This window comes from Schistocerca nitens, chromosome 8 (assembly GCF_023898315.1).
Source record: "Schistocerca nitens isolate TAMUIC-IGC-003100 chromosome 8, iqSchNite1.1, whole genome shotgun sequence".
Classification (NCBI taxonomy): Eukaryota; Metazoa; Arthropoda; class Insecta; order Orthoptera; family Acrididae; genus Schistocerca; species Schistocerca nitens.
Genome location: NC_064621.1, coordinates 49887419 through 49910552, shown reverse-complemented (window position 1 = coordinate 49910552; position 23134 = coordinate 49887419). Strand labels below are relative to the sequence as shown.

General features: G+C 43.5%; 1 protein-coding gene across 1 annotated transcript in view; it reads left to right on the top strand.

Annotated features, from left to right (window-relative positions):
- The first annotated feature begins 16312 nt into the window (after nucleotides 1-16312).
- The window catches only part of LOC126199070 (aminopeptidase N-like), a 585568-nt gene continuing 578746 nt past the window's right edge, over nucleotides 16313-23134 (top strand). Inside the window, exon 1 of the mRNA XM_049935786.1 lies at nucleotides 16313-16401. The gene's annotated coding sequence lies outside the window, so the exon portion shown is untranslated. The remainder of the gene's footprint in view (nucleotides 16402-23134) is intronic.

Below are 23134 nucleotides of genomic sequence, written 5' to 3'. Positions count from 1 at the left end.
CATGCACACCTATCGTTGATTTTCGGTCAGTATTATTTGGTGTCATGTGCATCCAGTTATTGAGGAGGTAATATTATACTTAGTATTAGTGCTGGGTGTGTGATAAGTTCGCATTTGAGCATCAGGTTTATGAAGTATATCTGTTTGTGTAAAGTAAATGTCTATGGGCTGTTTTAGGGAGGGTATGGATTTGACTTGGAGTACTATGATAGTGAAGGGAAGAGTTTGTCTAGTGGTAAGGAAGGTACAGGTATTTCCAGAGCCACAGCGTTCAACAGTGTATTTACAATACTTTGCTCATTGCTGAATACCGTTCAGTTGAGACCGCGATCGTAAGATTCCATTGTAATTATAATGATAGGAGATATATGTGATGGGTTTTGTAGAATGTGTTCGTGTATGCAAAGTGCGTGGTGGTATTGATTCGCGTTCTCATGTTAACGGTAGCAATCTTCCGAATGCAGAGGCCTGTTGGAGTGCGGGAATGTATCAAAGTTAACTTGACCATGTTCTAGACGACCGAGTAGCAAACTAATACTTAGTATGTGCTGGGCGGCTTTCGTGATCAGGTGTAACTTTGAGAAGATGGTGCGTTTGCAGTGGAGCGTTTTTCCCTCCCATGTAAATTGTTCAGTCGACTGCCTCTGTACATTTGGTGCCTTTATTTAGTTGAGGGAATATCGGCTATGGTGTGTCTTGACCACACTTTGCCTGTTCTCTAGACGTGGGAAAGACCGTACTTGATTTGTAAACAATATTGATCATCTGGAATCTATTACATCACCGACTTCAGTATTCGAGAGTGCAAATATAAGTTTACTCTATTTGTTTCTAGTTGGTCAATGGTTTACAGCATGCTACACCTCGCTGAAGTTTGGTGTTTGTGGAGGAATAATTTACAGTCTGTATCTAGTGCATTATGTCGTGTTAGCGACCGGGAGGCAACTGGTGTGTGCTTGATATCGAGAAGTACGGCGAAAATTGTATAATATTATGGTGAAAATATGGCTGTTCTTTTAATAGGGAAGTATGGAGATGTCTGGAGAAATGCGATCAAGAAATCGGAAAGAGTAACGCTTTTGTGCTGGGGTGAAAGGAGCCTGTCTTTCCACATCAGTTCTGAGAGAGTGACTTCGGTTCGCTGATGTAAAGGGGATGATTTGGTATGGTGGGGGATATGAATTGCATGTTTACTAGATCGAGGCAGTACTCAGTGATACATTCCGTGATTGGAGATCGGTTTGACGCTGCAAGTATCGTATGTATTTGATGACCCGTAGACAACTTTGCGATGTTTAGTTTTCGGTGCGAAAAGGTGATCAGTGTAAAGTAGTTAATTACCACTGAGTGTAGCGTCTGTAGAAAGAAAGAACAGGTTGGGGGTGTATAGATTGAGGGAACTGTCGGTGCAATTTAGCAATCTTTGCAAAATAACGACAGAATGCCCCAGAAAGAAAACAAAGAAGGGTAAGATTGACCTCCACAAGGTGCTACACTCATTTATTGAAGCGATTGGCTAAATAACAACCAGGTCACGATAAAATCGTAACAGCCACCAGGAGCCCGGCAAATGTAACGGCATACAGGAGGAGCTCCGCCAATAAATCTTTGCAGATTACAGGCATTCATAATTCCAGAATAAGGGTGGGAAATAGAAGTAGTCACTCAAGAAATGAGAGGACTGGAATGAACGTATGTAATAAATCTAAGTAATAAATTAGATACACCCCATATGACTGTTGCGAGCGGTGAGGCACTTAACAGGCCATTAAGATGACATAATGTGGTCTTGGCCAGAACCCAAAAAAGAGGACATTGCATGTCAAAACCCCATTTCACGGGCGGAACAAGTTTTAGATAGTTTAAAGTATAAAATACTTATTTAAACAATTAACTAAAATATCATAGAAAACTAGATAAACAAGTTACACAAATGCAAATTTAAGTCACATTTATCTTGGTTGCTTGACTTGCGTTGTGAGTGGTTATCGATTCAAACAAACCCAGGACTCAACGACAAGACAACAAGAATTCATTTGTAATACGCAGGGCTGAATATTAGCACTGAAATGAACCCAACAGCACACAGCGGAAGAAACGGAAGAGCGTCTGATAGGAACAGTAGTCACGATGAGTAACTTTGGCAATATGATCGGGTTACTAAAACACCGTTTTAGCGGAATGTGAATGTCAACCACTGCTAAACAAAGGTGTACGATAGGTCGTACTTTGATTGATGCACACTCCCACGAATAGCTGCCGGCAACGTAGAGGAAACAGAACTGATAGAGTTTCCATAACGTCTTGAATGAGAAAGCACGTTTGTTCCCGACGCCAGTAACGTTATCGAGGCCACGACCACACTAGGCATAGAGCATCAACAAAGGCCGCACCACTCGCGTCCGCTCACGCTGCCAGCGTTCCAGTCACCCTCTGTTGCGCGTGAAACGAGGAACCGCTCCGCGCAGAGCACATAGCGCCCCTTGGAATGGCTAGTAAACAAAAGATGGCGCGTGGCGGGAACTGAAATTAACGCTGCAAGTGACATTAAGAGGGAGAGGAATCGAACTGTGAGGAACACACAGTTCAGGTAGGAGGGGTAAAGTGTGACTAAGCCTCCACAGAAGACTACGTAGGGTCGTTGTTTCATCTCAGATATCTCAAAGTGACGTCAAGAGCCTCGATAACCTTCTTGTAATCCATGCCGAAATCAACACACTCGATTAATTTGCAGGCCTTGAGCACCTGCGCTCAAACATTTATTTGCTTATGCTGCAGGAAGGATTTTCGTGTTTGGCAATGTCAAGTGGCAAATTAAATACAGCACGAGTCATCCTTTCTCCTTTCATTAACGTCACCTCAGTATTCTAAGGGGCAATGGTAAGAGCAATTTCTCTGAGACCTGTTTTGAGACAGAATTAAATTGTTAAAAAATGTATTCCCCGTATCCCCAGGAGCAACAAGAAAATTACAGCCATCTTGTTGTTTCGATGGTCAAACCATGATAAATTCGTATGCTTTTTCTTTCATGTCTTTATTTTCTAGGCTTCTTGTCTGCTATATACACTCCTGGAAATTGAAATAAGAACACCGTGAATTCATTGTCCCAGGAAGGGGAAACTTTATTGACACATTCCTGGGGTCAGATACATCACATGATCACACTGACAGAACCACAGGCACATAGGCACAGGCAACAGAGCATGCACAATGTCGGCACTAGTACAGTGTATATCCACCTTTCGCAGCAATGCAGGCTGCTATTCTCCCATGGAGACGATCGTAGAGATGCTGGATGTAGTCCTGTGGAACGGCTTGCCATGCCATTTCCACCTGGCGCCTCAGTTGGACCAGCGTTCGTGCCGGACGTGCAGACCGCGTGAGACGACGCTTCATCCAGTCCCAAACATGCTCAATGGGGGACAGATCCGGAGATCTTGCTGGCCAGGGTAGTTGACTTACACCTTCTAGAGCACGTTGGGTGGCACGGGATACATGCGGACGTGCATTGTCCTGTTGGAACAGCAAGTTCCCTTGCCGGTCTAGGAATGGTAGAACGATGGGTTCGATGACGGTTTGGATGTACCGTGCACTATTCAGTGTCCCCTCGACGATCACCAGTGGTGTACGGCCAGTGTAGGAGATCGCTCCCCACACCATGATGCCGGGTGTTGGCCCTGTGTGCCTCGGTCGTATGCAGTCCTGATTGTGGCGCTCACCTGCACGGCGCCAAACACGCATACGACCATCCATCATTGGCACCAAGGCAGAAGCGACTCTCATCGCTGAAGACGACACGTCTCCATTCGTCCCTCCATTCACGCCTGTCGCGACACCACTGGAGGCGGGCTGCACGATGTTGGGGCGTGAGCGGAAGACGGCATAACGGTGTGCGGGACCGTAGCCCAGCTTCATGGAGACGGTTGCGAATGGTCCTCGCCGATACCCCAGGAGCAACAGTGTCCCTAATTTGCTGGGAAGTGGCGGTGCGGTCCCCTACGGCACTGCGTAGGATCCTACGATCTTGGCGTGCATCCGCGCGTCGCTGCGGTCCGGTCCCAGGTCGACGGGCACGTGCACCTTCCGCCGACCACTGGCGACAACATCGATGTACTGTGGAGACCTCACGCCCCACGTGTTGAGCAATTTTGCGGTACGTCCACCCGGCCTCCCGCATGCCCACTGTACGCCCTCGCTCAAAGTCCGTCAACTGCACATACGGTTCACGTCGACGCTGTCGCGGCATGCTACCAGTGTTAAAGACTGCGATGGAGCTCCGTATGCCACGGCAAACTGGCTGACACTGACGGCGGCGGTGCACAAATGCTGCACAGCTAGCGCCATTCGACGGCCAACACCGCGGTTCCTGGTGTGTCCGCTGTGCCGTGCGTGTGATCATTGCTTGTACAGCCCTCTCGCAGTGTCCGGAGCAAGTATGGTGGGTCTGACACACCGGTGTCAATGTGTTCTTTTTTCCATTTCCAGGAGTGTATGAATGCAACTGTTCGACGTTGTAGTCCATTTCTCGTTTATAATCTATGTTAAGTACGTCTTGTCGGTCTTGTAATGTTGCAGGCAGACAGAATTACTGTAATGTTTTATTGTTCTCAACGCTAATGAAAGCCTTGTTGAAAATGTCCCTACTAGACGTAATGTCTAACGTCGGCTTTTCCGTAAATCCTCAGTTACGACTTTATTTTATTTTTACCACAGAAAGTTCGGAACCGATGGAGTGTATGTAGTCAGCGTTATGGCACTCAGGTTCCTGATTTGCTCTGGAAGGGCTCGGCTTCTCGCAGTGAGTCATCCCAGTGCCAGTCTCTTTCAGGTAACCTCAATGTCTGACAGGCTACTTTTAATGTCTGCCATATTTTACCGTTTAATACTCTTATCTCCGCAAATGATCGTGGTCCCCGAACTGGCTATAGAACCGTCTTAAGCATTCGGGGTTACTGGAGTGAACTGCGAACACTGGACGCAAAGCACCACTCGCGACTGCATCACGTTCAGGGACAGGTTTCCTAGCTTTTCTTCTCAGAAAACTTTCCTCGCTGCATCTCATGTGTTGTGTTACGGAATCTCAGGACAAAACAAACTTCTTGCGAAAGCATCGTGCTGACACGTTTCACGGATCACATGGTCTGTGTGTTATCATCGTTGTTGTTGTTGTTCTTGTTGTTGTTGTTGTGGTCTTCAGTCCAGAGACTGGTCTGATGCTCTCCATGCTACCCTATCCTGTGCAAGCTTCTTCATCTCCCAGTACTTACTCCAACCCACATCCTTCCGATTCTGCTATGTGTATTCATCTCTTGGTCTCCCTCTACGATTATAACCCTCTACGCTGCCCCCCAGTACTAAATAGGTGATCCCTTGATGCCTCACAACATGACCTACCAACCGATTCCTTCTTCTAGTCAAGTTGTGCCACAAACTCCTCTTGCCCCCAATTCTATTCAATACCTCCTCATTAGTTATGTGATGTACCCATCTAATATTCAGCATTCTTCTGTAGCACCACACTTCGAAAGCTTCTATTCTCTTCTTGTCCAAACTATTTATCGTTCATGTTTCACTTCCATACATGGCTACACTCCATACAAATACTTCCAGAAACGACTTCCTGACACTTAAATCTATACTCGATATTAACAAATTTCTCTTCTTCAAAAACGCTTTCCTTGCTGTTGCCACTCTACGTATTATATCTTCTCTACTTCGACCATCATCAGTTATTTTACTCCCTAAATAGCAAAACTCCTTTACTATTTTAAGTGTCTCATTGCCTAATCTAATCCCCTCAGTATCACCCGACATAATTCGACTACATTCCATTATCCTCGTTTTGCTTTTGTTGATGTTCATCTTATATCCTCCTTTCAAGACACTGTCCATTCCGTTCAACTGTCATCCAAGTCCTTTACTGTCTCTGACAGAATTACAATGTCATCGGCGAACCTCAAAGTTTTTATTTCTTCTCCATGGATTTTAATACCTACTCCGAATTTTTCTTTTGTTTCCTTTACTGCTTGCTCAATATACAGATTGAATAACATCGGGGAGAGGCTACAACCCTGTCTCACTCCCTTCCCAACCACTCCTTCCCTTTCATGCCCCTCGGCTCTTATAACTGCCATCTGGTTTCTCTACAAATTGTAAATAGCCTTTCGCTTCCTGTATCTTACCCCTGCCACCTTTGGAATTTGAAATAGAGTATTCCAGTTAACATTGTCAAAAGCTTTCTCTATGTCTACAAATGCTAGAAACGTAGGTTTGCCTTTCCTTGCCGGCCGCGGTGGCCATGCGGTTCTAGGCGCTCAGTCTGGAACCACGTGACTGCTACGGTCGCAGGTTCGAGTCCTGCCTCGGGCATGGATGTGTGTGATGTCCTTCGGTTAGTTAGGTTTAAGTAGTTCTAAGTTCTAGGGGACTAATGACCACAGATGTTAAGCCCCATAGTGCTCAGAGCCATTTGAACCATTTTTTTGCCTTTCCTTAATCTTTCTTCTAAGGTAAGTTGTAAGGTCAGTATTGCCTCACGTGTTCCAATATTTCTACGGAATCCAAACTGATCTTCCTCGAGGTCGGCTTCTACCAGTTTTTCCATTCGTCTGTAAAGAATTCGCGTTAGTATTTTGCAGCTGTGACTTATTAAACTGATAATTCGGTAATTTTCAAATCTGTCAACACCTGCTTTCTTTGGGATTGGAATTATTATATTCTTCTTGAAGTCTTACTAATGCTTAAAGTTCCAGACCTTGTGTTGAGTCAGGCAATTCCGCAGATATGATGTTATCACTTTTGGTCGGGCGATTTAGTCAGTTAAACAGATTAATCTTGTGTCTGTCCTCACTTTTTCCATTCATTCGTGTACATCCAGCAGCTTGACATTCTAAACACATGGCCCTTTGTTTTAAAGACAGTTAGTTTCTACTGCTTCTGTTTGAATAATTTCGCAATCAAGTCGTTGCGCTGAAAGGCTACGTGGCCACTGGCAAGCGTCTCTTTAATCTCTGTCAAAATCGGACTGTAAGTAAAAGTAATAGGTAAACCTGGTCTCCCATATGTCCTAACGTAAGTCACAACTTCTTGCGTGTGTTGGTGCATGTGTCGCGGTCTGTCTGTCAACGAAGCTGACGGTTTGATTAAAGCATCGAGGTTTTCAATCTCTACGTCATTTGTCACAGTTTGTCTCTGGTGAATATATTGTTCAACCCTCGTTGATAGAGACGAATATAAAAAAGACACACTGTTTCTGCATACATATCAACAACGAACTGGTGAAAAAGTTGTCTGCAGTTTAATATGTGTGTGTCTGTTCACTATCTCGAATCATCTTTCGGTATGAGCAGAAATCCATCACTGAAACATTTTTATTGGTTGCTTCACCTGTTGATGCCTCACATTAAAATGATATCTATCTTCACCTCACCTCAGGAAATAGTACATTATGATATCGTGTTGATCAGAAACAACGTTGATATAATCACCGCAGCTTCATCTGCCCTAGGCGTCAACAGACGCAGTCTATCCTGCTACTTCGCAAAACCACTACAATTTCAACCGATTCTGAGACAGGGTTATTCTTGCTGTTAAAATACGTTCTCGACACCAACAATCATATACTTGCCGTATTACCAGGTGCAGTCATTGGATACTGGTCTACGATACCATGGTAGATGCCGATGAGGCCGTAAATTTCCCACCAGAGATCGTGAACTCACATGATACTGCTGGTTTACCCCCACATCGACTTCCACATACAGAGGGGTCACTAACTGTTTTACTACGAAACCTCGATCACGGCACAAGGTTGTGTTAGGAAGATGCTGGGCAATGCGACTTGTAACGTACCGTCTCTGTTATTGTTTTTGTTTTTTTGTTATTTTTTTGTTACTGTAGTTGTAGAGAATTGAAATTATTGTAGCGGTTTGCTTAGTCAGCCGTACTTCAGAATTTTTTTGACTTTAAATGGAGCCTGAAACTTGCGTAATAAATACTTCGCGTGAAGTGCGATTTGCGACATAAACAAAAATTAATTGCGGAGATGCAATCCACAGAATATTAACAGAAAAGCTTTAGAACAATGCGCACGACTGACTAGACACATTCAGAGGGTACGTACATTCGCGTACGAGTGGTTGCGATCTGATGAGAAAGATCTTTCTATATTTTTTTCTCTTTTTGTGTAAAATAATTACGTCGTAACACACTCGGAGATTGCGAACGTACAATCAGGGTAGAGGCACGTACTTTCTATCATTCCCCGTGGCCTGGGTAAAAGAATTGCAATTATTTAAATTTAAGAATATTTCTTTTTCTATCGGACTCCTATTTTTATACGAAAAGGAAGATTGCTGGTTCTGAATGCCTCGGCACAAACACATCGAATTTAATCTCAGCGGCCACAAAAGGAAGGTAGTGAGCACGATCACGTACCTCTATTGTTGAGCAGCGCCGTCGTAAAGATCGTCCCCACCGTCTAAAATTCGCCTTCTCGAATTAACAGAATAATTTGTGCTCCATTGGTATGGGATTTCGGCTTGATCTTGACAGAAATTATAAAACACATTTTTCATCATTTAACACATTCATTTAACACACACATAGACATGAAGCTATACAGCACGTCTTTACGCCAGCACATCAGAACAAAAAGGTAGTTAATACTAGAAGTAATAAAAGAATCTCGAAATTAGTCCTTTGTCTCTCAATGATAAAAAAAGTTTTTTAGAGTATTCCTTTGGTATGACAGTCGAACAAATTTTCTTCTTGTATCTTTGAGATTAAATTACAACATGTTTTAGTTCCTTTTCAGGCTGAGCCAATCACCTTAACAGGAAACGGAGAGAAATAGTTTATAACCCACGAATACAGCTTATACTGACAGATCTGCTATTTAACTGCATAAGAAAGCAATTCCCAATGAGACTTCCGTTTTCGATTATGATTAACAAGTCACAGGACAATTCATGAAGTACTGCAGAGCCTATTTAACTTCACCATGTTCCTTCCATAGACAACTTCCTGTCGCTTGGCATGCCTGGCCTCATCCAGGAATTAGTAATCCTAACTTGTAGAGATAAAACTAAAAATATTCTGTGTAATCATGTTTTGGGTTAACTCAACATTGTATTGAATTACGTGATTATGGTTTTTTTTTTAATTTTGATAGTGTACCGGCCAAGTTGTACATGTGTATGAATATTTTTTGTGTGAATGTTTTATAATTTCTACGCTTTTTTCAACAACACACGTATATGATATTTTTTTAATATTACACCACAATTACAATTTTTTTCTTTTCTCATAGACGTTTGTTGTAAATACACACTCAGGCAATACCAGCTACTCAGTTATGTTTTATCATTTGTATCCTGTTGCCAGGAATAAATTTCATCGATATTACACTAAAAACAGTTACTTTTTTTTTCCTTTCAGATGGATGACTGGAATACATAATACTGGGGAAACCCTGCGTATCCAGGTATGTTCCACAAATTTTATAGGGTTATTCCATGTCAAGTCAACAGGTGCTAGAACCTTAACGTCTTAGCTGTGTTTGAAATTAACTGTGCATAAATACTAGCGGAAAATAAATTTGTTCACATTTTTCTGGAGAAATGTTACTGAGTACTGGGTGTTAAAAATTTATACCCTACTGGCCATTAAAATTGCTACACGAAGAGGAAATGCAGATGATAAATGGGTATTCATTGGACAATTATATTATTATACTAGAACTGACATGTGATTACATTTTCACGCAATTTGGGTGCATAGATCTTGAGAAATCAGTACCCAGAACAACCACCTCTGGCCGTAATAACGGCCTTGATACGCCTGTGCATTGAGTCAAACAGAGCTTGGACGGCGTGTACAGGTACAGCTGACCTTGCAGCTTCAACACGATACCACAGTTCATCAAGAGTACCGAATGGCGTATAGTGACGAGCCAATTGCTCGGCCACCATTGACCAGACGTTTTCAATTGGTGAGAGATCTGGAGAATGTGCTGGCAAGGGCAGCAGTCGAACATTTTCTGTATCCAGAAAGGCTCGTACAGGACCTGCAACATGCGCTCGTGCATTATCCTCCTGAAATGTAGGGTTTCGCAAGGATCGAATGAAGGGTAGAGCCTCGGGTCGTAACATATGTGAAATGTAACGTCCACTGTTCAAAGTGTAGCGTTCTCGCTTCCCACGCCCGGGTTCCCTGGTTCGATTCCCGGCGGGGTCAGGGATTTTCTCTGCCTCGTGATGGCTGGGTGTTGTGTGATGTCGTTAGGTTAGTTAGGTTTAAGTAGTTCTAAGTTCTAGGGGACTGATGACCATAGCTGTTAAGTCCCATAGTGCTCAGAGCCATTTGAACCATTTTGTTCAAAGTGCCGTCAATGCGAACAAGAGGTGACCGAGACGTGTAACCAATGGCACCCTGTACCATGACGCCGGGTGATACGCCAGTATGGCGATGACGAATACACACTTCCAATGTGCGCTCACCGCGATGTCGCCAAACATGGATGCGACCACCATGAAGCTGTAAACACAAGCTGGATTCATCCGAAAAAATTACGTTTTGCCATTCGTGCACCCAGGATCGTCGTTGAGTACACCATCGCAGGTGCTCCTGTCTGTGATGCAGCGTCAAGGGTAACCGCAGCCATGGTCTCCGAGCTGATAGTCCATGCTGCTGCAAACGTCATCGAACTGTTTGTGAAGACGGTTGTTATCTTGAAAACGTACCCATCTGTTGACTCAAGGATCGAGATGTGGCTGCACGATCCGTTACAGCCATGCGGATAAGATGCCTGTCATCTCGACTGCTAGTGATACGAGGCCGTTGGGATCCAGCACGGGGTTCCGTCTTACCCTCCTAACCCACCGATTCCATATTCTGATAACAGTCATTGTATCTCGACCAACGCGAGCAGCAATGTCGTGATACGATAAACCGCTATCGCCATAGGCTACAATCCGACCTTAAGTCGGAAACGTGATGGTACGCATTTCTCCTCCTTACACGATGCATCACAACAACGTTTCGCCAGGCAACGCCGGTCAACTGCTGTTTGTGTATGAGAAATCGGCTGGAAACTTTCCTCATGTGAGCACGTTGCAGGTGTCGCCACCGGCGCCAACCTTGTGTGAATGCTCTGAAAAGCTAATCATTTGCATATCACAGCATCTTCTTCCTGTCGGTTAAATTTCTACTCCATATCGAGCAAATGGTGCTCGTTCGATACAGGTGCCTTTGTCTGACCGACTTTACCCATCATGGATTTAATTTGGCACAACTAGAAGTTCAAACGCTAAATATACATATATCCCTTCCAAAATAAAACACCCAAATAGATACACAAATTCACTCACTAACAGACAGCACTGCTTACCGCTTTTACTAAGGATTCCTCATCTACTTAGCAAATAAATTATTTTGTTTGAATACACTCTGGGTTTCATGATAAACCGTTCTATGAAAATACACGTTTTTTACTAATCTACCCTCAGAACGTGTCTTTTCCAAAGTTAACTATACTCAATGTGGTCTGTGTGTCAATATGGCCTATTGCCTTATTCGCGGTAACGATGACAGGAGTCCGACATATGGCACCTCATACGGATTTTGTAACTCTTTTTTTGCTGAGCACACCCAATATTGCAGAAATCTTTATGTAGGTGCAGTCAGAGCCTTGAAGGGGCGTCGTACCCCATTCGCCCTTGGTGGCTTTGATGCGAAAAATAAATAACAGATCCGAATAACAGAGAAGTTGTGTGATGATTTTTTTCGTAACAGTAACAACACATGTATTAAAGAACAGCAACGAGAACAATCAGTTTCGACCAAATCGTCGTAAAATTACGTTATAACTTGCAAACTTGTTAGGAAACTCAATGAAGATAGTATCCGTCACGTAACATTCCTTTTACTTCAATTGAAACTCTTTGTGAATAACAACCAGAACGGGAAAATCCCATAAACAGTCCACAAGCGTATGCTCTCTACAATATCTTCTGGGCCAATAGGGCGTTTGAATCCTTGAGAAATGTTAAATAACATGCTATTCACTCAAGAAGAGGACCCTGTGTACTTTTATTGGTATGATGTGTAGGTGATGTGTATCCCTTAGCGAATAGATTTTTGGAGTTACAGAGATCAAACATTTGGTCAAAAATAAGACAAAAGTCTGCAATTCCATCAGCCACCTGAAACTCTTGTAATTTCAAGTCACAGCATGAATACTGTAGGGCACTGTTAACTGAAGCACTTAAAACCTAGACAGCTAGCTTTACCCGCATCTTCTGCTGACCAAAATTAAAGTGTAGCAATTTGAGTTTATTTGCAAGACGGAGCCTCTCTGTTTCTTTTATAGAATAAAGCTTTTTATTGTATTCCCAAGACACTTTTCTTCCACTTCTATCAACTAAATTCTTAAATTACGAAACATATTTTGTAATTAACTTTATTGTATGGCACAGATATAGTATACACTATTACCCAAAACAGGATGATGGGTGAAAATAAGGTTTCACGTTATCAATTGCAATAGTCGCACGTAGCCCCTTTGCCACTGCAATGTTTGTTGAAAGGCCGTCACAAGTGACAGCAAATACAGTCACATTTACATCATGTGACACTTTAATGTGACACTTTGCCTTCTCCAGGCAAAAAAATCCGTCAGTCCTAATGCTATATTAACCAAAGCCTCTTTACGTTTAGCTCCCCCTATCCCTGATGTAGTAGGAACGTAGCCGACAAATTCATTCCCATTCCACTCAATAAACTTCTTCATTGAAATTTCATGAAACATAAATGCACAAAATACATCAGGGGATGATTTCGCAACTGTTGCTTCCATCATTTTGAAATTTTCTGCTGTAAATCCCTTGCAAAGCTTCCATACAGTTGTACCATCTACGTAATGCACTTCCATGTGGCAATGATAAATTAAATGTACTGCGGACGTCCACATAAGCAGCTGGAGTTTGAAAATTTAAAGTTATAGCAAAAGCTTTTAGCTTCTCAGAGAACTTTTGCGCTTTTTTTTTTTTACTACGATCTCATATTTCCAACAAACTCACTACGAGTACGTCAGTCAGAGAGATTATTGTATCATTAACTAAATTTTTCGCTTTCAGTTCTTCTAAAATATTTGCCAAATGACATATTCTATGTGTCTGTCTTTTGCACTTGGCACTCACTGTCTTTAACTTATTCTCATAATGTACGATTATGCCCATCTTCCATTCAACAATTCGATCGCACTTTTCCGTCAATTTTGTTGGAGCTGACGAAAATGAATATTTGTGGTATTGAGTGTAAACGGAAGCAGGAATTTCATTTTCACAGAAGTTCTGAACAGTCTCGATTTGAGTTCTCAGCTTTCGTGGTTTCCTTTCCTCAGTAACCTGTAAAAGATACAAGCACACAATTATATATACTAATTACATTACTCCCACAGCGCAATACGTATTACCACATATATTACCTGACTTCTGGGATACTGCAACTTATTCAAATGAGATGGAAAGTCAAATATTGTGATACTGTAACTTATTCAAATGAGATGGAAAGTCAAATATTGTTGGTATAGCGTCGTCGTTTAGTTGGCTTTTATTCGCATAATGACCAGAATGACCAGAGCTCAGGAAAAAATTTGCTACGTGTCGAAAATTGTCTCTGCGAGTCGCAACTGTCCATTTTTGATTAGAACAATCGTAAACGAGGGAACCTAACACAAAAACGAGCATTTATATCGTATCAGCTGTGTAAGACACAATTATTAGCTTCCAGAAAAGTTTTATGCAAAAGTAATATTTATTTATTTATTTACAAGTCTAGTTTCTTAGGACCACATTTAGGAGCAAATCTCCAAGGTCATGGAACGTGTCAGTACATGAACTTACAACATAAAAGTAATAACAGATAAAAATAAATGTTCATGAACCTGAAAAAAGTCAGTCCGTAAGTTTAAGTAAACGCTATCAGCAATACAATAAGAATCACCGTAATTTTTCAGGGAACTCCTCGACAGAATAGAAGGAGTGACCCATGAGGAAACTCTTCAGTTTCGATTTGAAAGCGCGTGGATTACTGCCAAGATTTTTGAATTCGAGTGGCAGCTTATTGAAAATAGATGCAGCAGTATACTGCACACCTTTTTGCACAAGAGTTAAGGAAGTCCGATCCAAATGGAGGTTTGATTTCTGCCGAGTATTAACCGAGTGAAAGCTGCTTATTCTTGTAAATAAACTAATAATGGTAACAAGAAACGACAATAAGGAATATACATATTGAGAGGCCAATGTTAAAATACCCAGACTCGTGAACAGAGGTCGACAAGAGGTCGACAAGAGGTTCGTGAACTCACACCACTTATTGCCGGAACCGCCCGTTTCTGAGCCAAAAATATCCTTCTAGAATGGGAAGAGTTACCCCAAAACATAACACCATACGACATAAGTGAATGAAAGTAAGCAAAGTAGACTAATTTACGTGTCGAAGTATCACTCACTATTGATACCGTTCGAATAGTCTTTGAACAAGATCCTGAACGTGGGCTTTCCACGACAGATTACTATCTATCTGAACACCTAGAAATTTGAACTGTTCAGTTTCACTAATCATATGTCCGTTCTGTGAGATTAAAACGTCAGGTTTTGTTGAATTGTGTGTTAGAAACTGTAAAAACTGAGTCTTACTGTGATTTAACGTTAGTTTATTTTTCTACAAGCCATGAACTGAGGTCATGTACTGCACTACTTGAAACCAAGTCAATGTTGCACACAACATCCTTTACTGCCAAGCTAGTGTCATCAGCAAACAGAAACATTTTAGAGTTACCCATAATACTAGAGGGCATATCGTTTATATAAATAAGGAACAGGAGCGGCCCCAACACTGATCCCTGGGGCACCCCCCACTTGTCAGTACCCCACACAGATCCCACATCACAGACGTTATCAACATTGTGAATAATGACCTTTTGCTGCCTGTTGCTAAAGTAAGAGGTGAACCAATTGTGAGCTGCTCCCCTTATTCCGTAATGGTCCAACTTCTGGAGCAATATTGCGAGATCAACACAGTCAAATGCATTTGTTAAATCAAAAAATACGCCAAGCGTTCGAAACTTTTTGTTCAGCCCATCCAGTACCTCACAGAGAAAAGAGAATAGAAGTGTACATTTGATAGTAAATCGTGTGATATAAAATGATCAATTAACCTTACACACACAGCCTTTTCGATAACTTTTGCAAACACTGATGGCATAGAAATAGGTCTAAAATTATCTACATTATCCCTTTCTTCCTTTTCATAAAGCGGCTTTACTACTGAGTACTTTAATCGCTCAGGAAACTGACCATTCCTAAAGGAAAAATTACAAATATGGTTAATACAGGGCTAACATGTGCAGCACAGTACTTTAATATTCTGATAGACACTCCATCATAACCACGAGAGTCCTTAGTCTACAGTGATTTAATTATTGACAAAATCTCCCTCTTGTCTGTATCACAGAGGAGTATTTTAGACGTCAATCTCGGAAAGGCATTTCCTAAGAAACTTATATGATTTCCTGTAGAAACTAAATTTTTATTTAATTCACCAGCAATGCTCAGAAAATGATTGTTAAATTCTGTATATATATCTGATTTATCAGTAAAAGAAATATTATTACTGCGAACTGACTTTATATCATCGACCTTGTGCTGCTGACCAGAGACTTCCTTCACAGCTGACCATATGGCTTTAATTTTATCCTGTGAATTAGCTATTCTATTTACATACCACATACTTCTTGCCTTGCTAATAACATTTTAAGCACCTTACAATACTGTTTGCAATGGGCTACTGTAGCTTGATTGTGACTACTTCTAATATTTTGATATAATTCCCGCTTTGTTCTACATGATATCCTTATCCGACTAGTCAGCCAACCGGGCTGTCCATTTGAAAGTAAGATGAGGAATGACTAACCTGTGGAATGTAAGTTTCTTTCCGTCTTAGTTTTTGCTTCCATTCTTGTTGTTGCAATTGAAAGCACCTCGAGAACGAACCGTATTTACACGCTGTTGCCCTGCAAATGGCGGCTCCCCTCCTCTTCAATGTGCGGACGCTAGCCCAGCGTCACTGGGCGCTCTAGTTATCTCTAGTAAGTCTACGGTTCCGCCAGGAGCAGTCCTAATTAGCCTCGACGCTACACAACCGCGCAGCCGACGCGACGCACAGACAGCCGACGGCGCTGATAGAGCACGACAAAGCGAGCGGGCCGTTTTCCTGTAATCGCCAACCACACGTGGTCGCCACACGGTGTGCTGATATAGGAGGCGGCAGAAGCGTGGCGTGACAATTGACAGCGCCTGGAGAAGCCTGCAGGACAGTGCCGCCGACAAGCAGCTGCAGGTGGGTCACTTCCGTGTGTGTGTGTGTGAGAGAGAGAGAGAGATCAGAATAGCAATAATTAGCATAACAAAGTAAGACAAAGCAAAGATGATGTTCTTTAGAGGAAATGCTCAATATGTCCACCATAACTCCTCAACAATAGCTTTAGTCGAGGAATAATGTTGTGAACAGCACTGTAAAGCATGTCCGGAGTTATGGTGAGGCATTGGCGTCGGATGTTGTCTTTCAGCATCCCTAGACATGTCGGTCGATCACGATACACTTGCGACTTCAGGTAACCCCAAAGCCAATAATCTCACGTACTGAGGCCTGGGGACCTGGGAGGCCAAGCATGACGAAAGTGGCGGCTGAGCACACGATCATCACCAAACGACGCGCGCAAGAGATCTTTCACGCGTCTAGCAATTCTTTTTTTTTTTGTTTTTTTGTTCTAATAAAACCCCATGTCACGCCACGCATGTGTGTCAATTTTTACCTCTCTATCTACATTATTCCGTGGTTTATTAAGTTTTCAAATTCATACTGACTTTTTGATCACCCGGAACTACTGACCACAAAGCGATTCTGGTAGCTGCAGTCACAGTAGTTTCGATAACCCTGCCTTTTGAGTTCTTGTTGCGCTATTTCCATGGAAAATTTCAGCCACTAACACAGATTTCTTTATTTCTAACCGAGACAATGAAATATTTTCATACAAACTTTCGTCCCCTATTTCACAACCTTAGGGGCTGAATTTCCAGCAATAGAGAATCACCAGTTTTTTTTCTATTTCTAACCGAGAGTCCAAATACAAATTTTCCTAAATTCGGCTTTAAAAATGCTATCATAAAGAAATATTTAATAAACTATTTCATCTCTGCAATGAAACGAACACCCTTAGCTGCTTACAGGCGTTGACATACGTCAACGGGGACAGATGAAAATGTGTACCACGACGGGGACTCGAACTCGGGATCTCCTGCTTACATGGCAGACGCTGTATCCATCTGAGCCACCGTTACATTCGTAGAGCCGCCCCCCCCCCCCCCATTATCACGTAGTGCAAATCCTAGATCGCTACGATTCAAGGTGCCGTAGCGGCCGATACATTTGAGCAGCCACCAATTTGTCGGGTTGAGTCATCCCTTGGTGACGACCAGCCCTGCAGGCAGTAACAGCACGCGTGCACCAAGCCGCATAAACAGTTCTCTAACACTTGGCCACATCAATGAATAGAATTAAGTCATACCCTCGGTGCTCTTCACGGCACAAACGCCAAGATGGATGCGTCCAGACAAGCACAGCGTTACGCTTGTGGCAAGAAAGGTCCAGTACAGTCCATATGTTTGCAATGGAACAAACGTAAGAATTCTGCCCACTCACATAAATCTAGTTGCAAGGCCCATATAATCAATGCAGTGTATTCAAGGCCTGTTGCAGGGATTAGTAAAACTAGCAAGCAAACAGTTTCTTCAGTGCTACGCCAGTCCAACAAACTTTTTGTTCATTTGCATCTTAAATGGAAAATATGTTTAATTTCAGTTGCACACAGGTGCCTCTGTTATATTGCTGAATCATAACACACATGAACTGTTAGGCTCCCCAAATCTGTCTGAAACTAGTGCACACCTGACAGCCTATAATGGACAAGACATTCCCGTTCTCACAAAATGTACTTCGCCTGCCGTGTATCGCTTACATACGCGAACTGTGACTTTCAGTGCCCTACAATCGCGTGATTGTAAGGACATTTTTGGCCTTGATTCGTTGGATTTGTTTGGCTTTCAAATTCAGGATAATGTGTTGTCAGTGACTGCATTCAATGCCAAAGGCAATGCAGCTAGCTTGCAGAAAGACTTCCCTGAACTCTTGTCTGAAGGTTTAGGCAAGCCTAACAGTTTTGTCGCACATATTCCTACGAAAGGCAATGCTCAGCCGAAATTTTGCCGGGCCAGAACTGTTCCCATTGCATTACAGGACAAAGTCGCTGCAATATAGCGGAGCTATTGCGCCCATACAAGTCCGTCAATGGGCAAGTCCACTGGTTTTGCTCCCCAAACCTTCACATTGCATTCGCGTCTGTGTTGAGTTTAAGTCTACAGTCAACCGACAAACTGACTGATACATCCATTGCCCGGACCAGGGGATCTCCTGCACGGATTAGGCGCTGGTCGCTACTTTTCAGAAACTGATTTGTGCGATGTACATCTTCAAATACCACTAGATGAAGAATCTCAAACCGTGTGTGTTGCGAATACTCATTTGGGCATGTTTAAATATTTGCGTTTGCTTTTTGGTAGCCATCTTAGATTGTTTGCAGGTGATGCTGTCGCTTATCGTCTAGTACAGTCATCAGAAGATCAAAAGAAATTGCAAAACGATTTAGAAAAGATATCTGTATGGTGCGCAAACTGGCAATTGACCCTAAATAACGGAAAGTGTGAGGTCATCCACATGAATGCTAAAAGGAATATGTTAAATTTCGGTTACACGATAAATCACTCAAATCTAAAGGCCGTAAATTCCACTAAATACGTCGGCATTACAATTACGAACTACCGTTGTTCTATAGCCGTACGCCAACGTCGTGGAAGAGCATGTATTCCCTGCTGGTTAAAGCTCTTGTCCTGAAGGCGTAGCCATATTTTCACTGAACGACTGACACTCTCGTCATCTTCAAAGTGTGTTCCTCGTAGAGAATCTTTAAGCGCCCCAACGAGGTGGAAGTCCTAGGTGCCAGGTCTGGACTGTTGGGTGACAGGTCATCCCGAGTGTGGCTGATCGTGGAGCTTTGTTTCTGCATTTCAAGAGGCTGTAACTTTATTTAACCATCGCCCAACTACATTACTATCAACTGTAGCATCGCCATACACTGCACACAAACGTTTATGGACGATCACCACGGTTTCTTTTTCTGCACACAAGAAATTAATTGCACGCTGCTCGTAACGCACGTCGTATGTAGACGCTACTTTGACGCTGTACTATGGCTCTGCCATTTGCCAGAACGGTTCGAAACTTCACAGGCGCTCAGAATAAACATCAAATGTGATGCACCAACAAGGACGTTTGTCTATGTATATTAATGGCCTTTTAAAAAATGCGGGGCATTAGTTATTGAACGGCCGTCGTACAATTTCAAAACTGTTTGCAGGGGTATCAGAACAGTGGACCACGGAACGTTCCGCTGTCGTGACACAGTTCGTGCGCTGCTTGAAGCTCGCACTCTGCGTCCAGCATTCTCAGTCACGGGAGCAAAAACTTTTGAGGTGGCGTTAGCCATCAGCTTGTCCGAGGAGCAGTTACCTAATCAGCAGTTAATCCCAACTTCTGAATTATGCCCTTCAACCCCGGTGCAGTAAGAGGACCTCTGAGTATTCCTTTAACGCGTCAGTACTCCAAGGAGCGACAGCACAGTTGCTCTTGTCTTTATGAAACAGCTTTACGAGCAGAGCCCTGCAGTTGCCAAATCAGCAGTTAATCCCAACTTCTGAATTATGCCCTTCAACCCCGGTGCAGTAAGAGGACCTCTGAGTATTCCTTTAACGCGTCAGTACTCCAAGGAGCGACAGCACAGTTGCTCTTGTCTTTATGAAACAGCTTTACGAGCAGAGCCCTGCAGTTGCCTAATCAGCAGTTAATCCCAACTTCTGAATTATGCCCTTCAACCCCGGTGCAGTAAGAGGACCTCTGAGTATTCCTTTAACGCGTCAGTACTCCAAGGAGCGACAGCACAGTTGCTCTTGTCTTTATGAAACAGCTCTACGAGCAGAGCCCTGCAGTTGCCTAATCAGCAGTTAATCCCAACTTCTGAATTATGCCCTTCAACCCCGGTGCAGTAAGAGGACCTCTGAGTATTCCTTTAACGCGTCAGTACTCCAAGGAGCGACAGCACAGTTGCTCTTGTCTTTATGAAACAGCTTTACGAGCAGAGCCCTGCAGTTGCCTAATCAGCAGTTAATCCCAACTTCTGAATTATGCCCTTCAACCCCGGTGCAGTAAGAGGACCTCTGAGTATTCCTTTAACGCGTCAGTACTCCAAGGAGCGACAGCACAGTTGCTCTTGTCTTTATGAAACAGCCTTACGAGCAGAGCCCTGCAGTTGCCTAATCAGCAGTTAATCCCAACTTCTGAATTATGCCCTTCAACCCCGGTGCAGTAAGAGGACCTCTGAGTATTCCTTTAACGCGTCAGTACTCCAAGGAGCGACAGCACAGTTGCTCTTGTCTTTATGAAACAGCTTTACGAGCAGAGCCCTGCAGTTGCCTAATCAGCAGTTAATCCCAACTTCTGAATTATGCCCTTCAACCCCGGTGCAGTAAGAGGACCTCTGAGTATTCCTTTAACGCGTCAGTACTCCAAGGAGCGACAGCACAGTTGCTCTTGTCTTTATGAAACAGCTTTACGAGCAGAGCCCTGCAGTTGCCTAATCAGCAGTTAATCCCAACTTCTGAATTATGCCCTTCAACCCCGGTGCAGTAAGAGGACCTCTGAGTATTCCTTTAACGCGTCAGTACTCCAAGGAGCGACAGCACAGTTGCTCTTGTCTTTATGAAACAGCTTTACGAGCAGAGCCCTGCAGTTGCCTAATAAGCAGTTAATCCCAACTTCTGAATTATGCCCTTCAACCCCGGTGCAGTAAGAGGACCTCTGAGTATTCCTTTAACGCGTCAGTACTCCAAGGAGCGACAGCACAGTTGCTCTTGTCTTTATGAAACAGCTTTACGAGCAGAGCCCTGCAGTTGCCTAATCAGCAGTTAATCCCAACTTCTGAATTATGCCCTTCAACCCCGGTGCAGTAAGAGGACCTCTGAGTATTGCTTTAACGCGTCAGTACCCCAAGGAGCGACAGCTCAGTTGCTCTTGTCTTTATGAAACAGCTTTACGAGCAGAGCCCTGCAGTTGCCTAATCAGCAGTTAATCCCAACTTCTGAATTATGCCCTTCAACCCCGGAGCAGTAAGAGGACCTCTGAGTATTAATTCACGCGTCAGTACTCCAAGGAGCGACAGCACAGTTGCTCTTGTCTTTATGAAACAGCTTTACGAGCAGAGCCCTGCAGTTGCCTAATCAGCAGTTAATCCCAACTTCTGAATTATGCCCTTCAACCCCGGTGCAGTAAGAGGACCTCTGAGTATTCCTTTAACGCGTCAGTACTCCAAGGAGCGACAGCACAGTTGCTCTTGTCTTTATGAAACAGCTTTACGAGCAGAGCCCTGCAGTTGCTTAATCAGCAGTTAATCCCAACTTCTGAATTATGCCCTTCAACCCCGGTGCAGTAAGAGGACCTCTGAGTATTCCTTTAACGCGTCAGTACTCCAAGGAGCGACAGCACAGTTGCCCTTGTCTTTATGAAACAGCTTTACGAGCAGAGCCCTGCAGTTGCCTAATCAGCAGTTAATCCCAACTTCTGAATTATGCCCTTCAACCCCGGTGCAGTAAGAGGACCTCTGAGTATTCCTTTAACGCGTCAGTACTCCAAGGAGCGACAGCACAGTTGCTCTTGTCTTTATGAAACAGCTTTACGAGCAGAGCCCTGCAGTTGCCTAATCAGCAGTTAATCCCAACTTCTGAATTATGCCCTTCAACCCCGGTGCAGTAAGAGGACCTCTGAGTATTCCTTTAACGCGTCAGTACTCCAAGGAGCGACAGCACAGTTGCTCTTGTCTTTATGAAACAGCTTTACGAGCAGAGCCCTGCAGTTGCCTAATCAGCAGTTAATCCCAACTTCTGAATTATGCCCTTCAACCATGGTGCAGTAAGAGGACCTCTGAGTATTCCTTTAACGCGTCAGTACTCCAAGGAGCGACAGCACAGTTGCTCTTGTCTTTATGAAACAGCTTTACGAGCAGAGCCCTGCAGTTGCCTAATCAGCAGTTAATCCCAACTTCTGAATTATGCCCTTCAACCCCGGTGCAGTAAGAGGACCTCTGAGTATTCCTTTAACGCGTCAGTACTCCAAGGAGCGACAGCACAGTTGCTCTTGTCTTTATGAAACAGCTTTACGAGCAGAGCCCTGCAGTTGCCTAATCAGCAGTTAATCCCAACTTCTGAATTATGCCCTTCAACCCCGGTGCAGTAAGAGGACCTCTGAGTATTCCTTTAACGTGTCAGTACTCCAAGGAGCGACAGCACAGTTGCTCTTGTCTTTATGAAACAGCTTTACGAGCAGAGCCCTGCAGTTGCCTAATCAGCAGTTAATCCCAACTTCTGAATTATGCCCTTCAACCCCGGTGCAGTAAGAGGACCTCTGAGTATTCCTTTAACGCGTCAGTACTCCAAGGAGCGACAGCACAGTTGCTCTTGTCTTTATGAAACAGCTTTACGAGCAGAGCCCTGCAGTTGCCTAATCAGCAGTTAATCCCAACTTCTGAATTATGCCCTTCAACCCCGGTGCAGTAAGAGGACCTCTGAGTATTCCTTTAACGTGTCAGTACTCCAAGGAGCGACAGCACAGTTGCTCTTGTCTTTATGAAACAGCTTTACGAGCAGAGCCCTGCAGTTGCCTAATCAGCAGTTAATCCCAACTTCTGAATTATGCCCTTCAACCCCGGTGCAGTAAGAGGACCTCTGAGTATTCCTTTAACGCGTCAGTACTCCAAGGAGCGACTGCACAGTTGCTCTTGTCTTTATGAAACAGCTTTACGAGCAGAGCCCTGCAGTTGCCTAATCAGCAGTTAATCCCAACTTCTGAATTATGCCCTTCAACCCCGGTGCAGTAAGAGGACCTCTGAGTATTCCTTTAACGCGTCAGT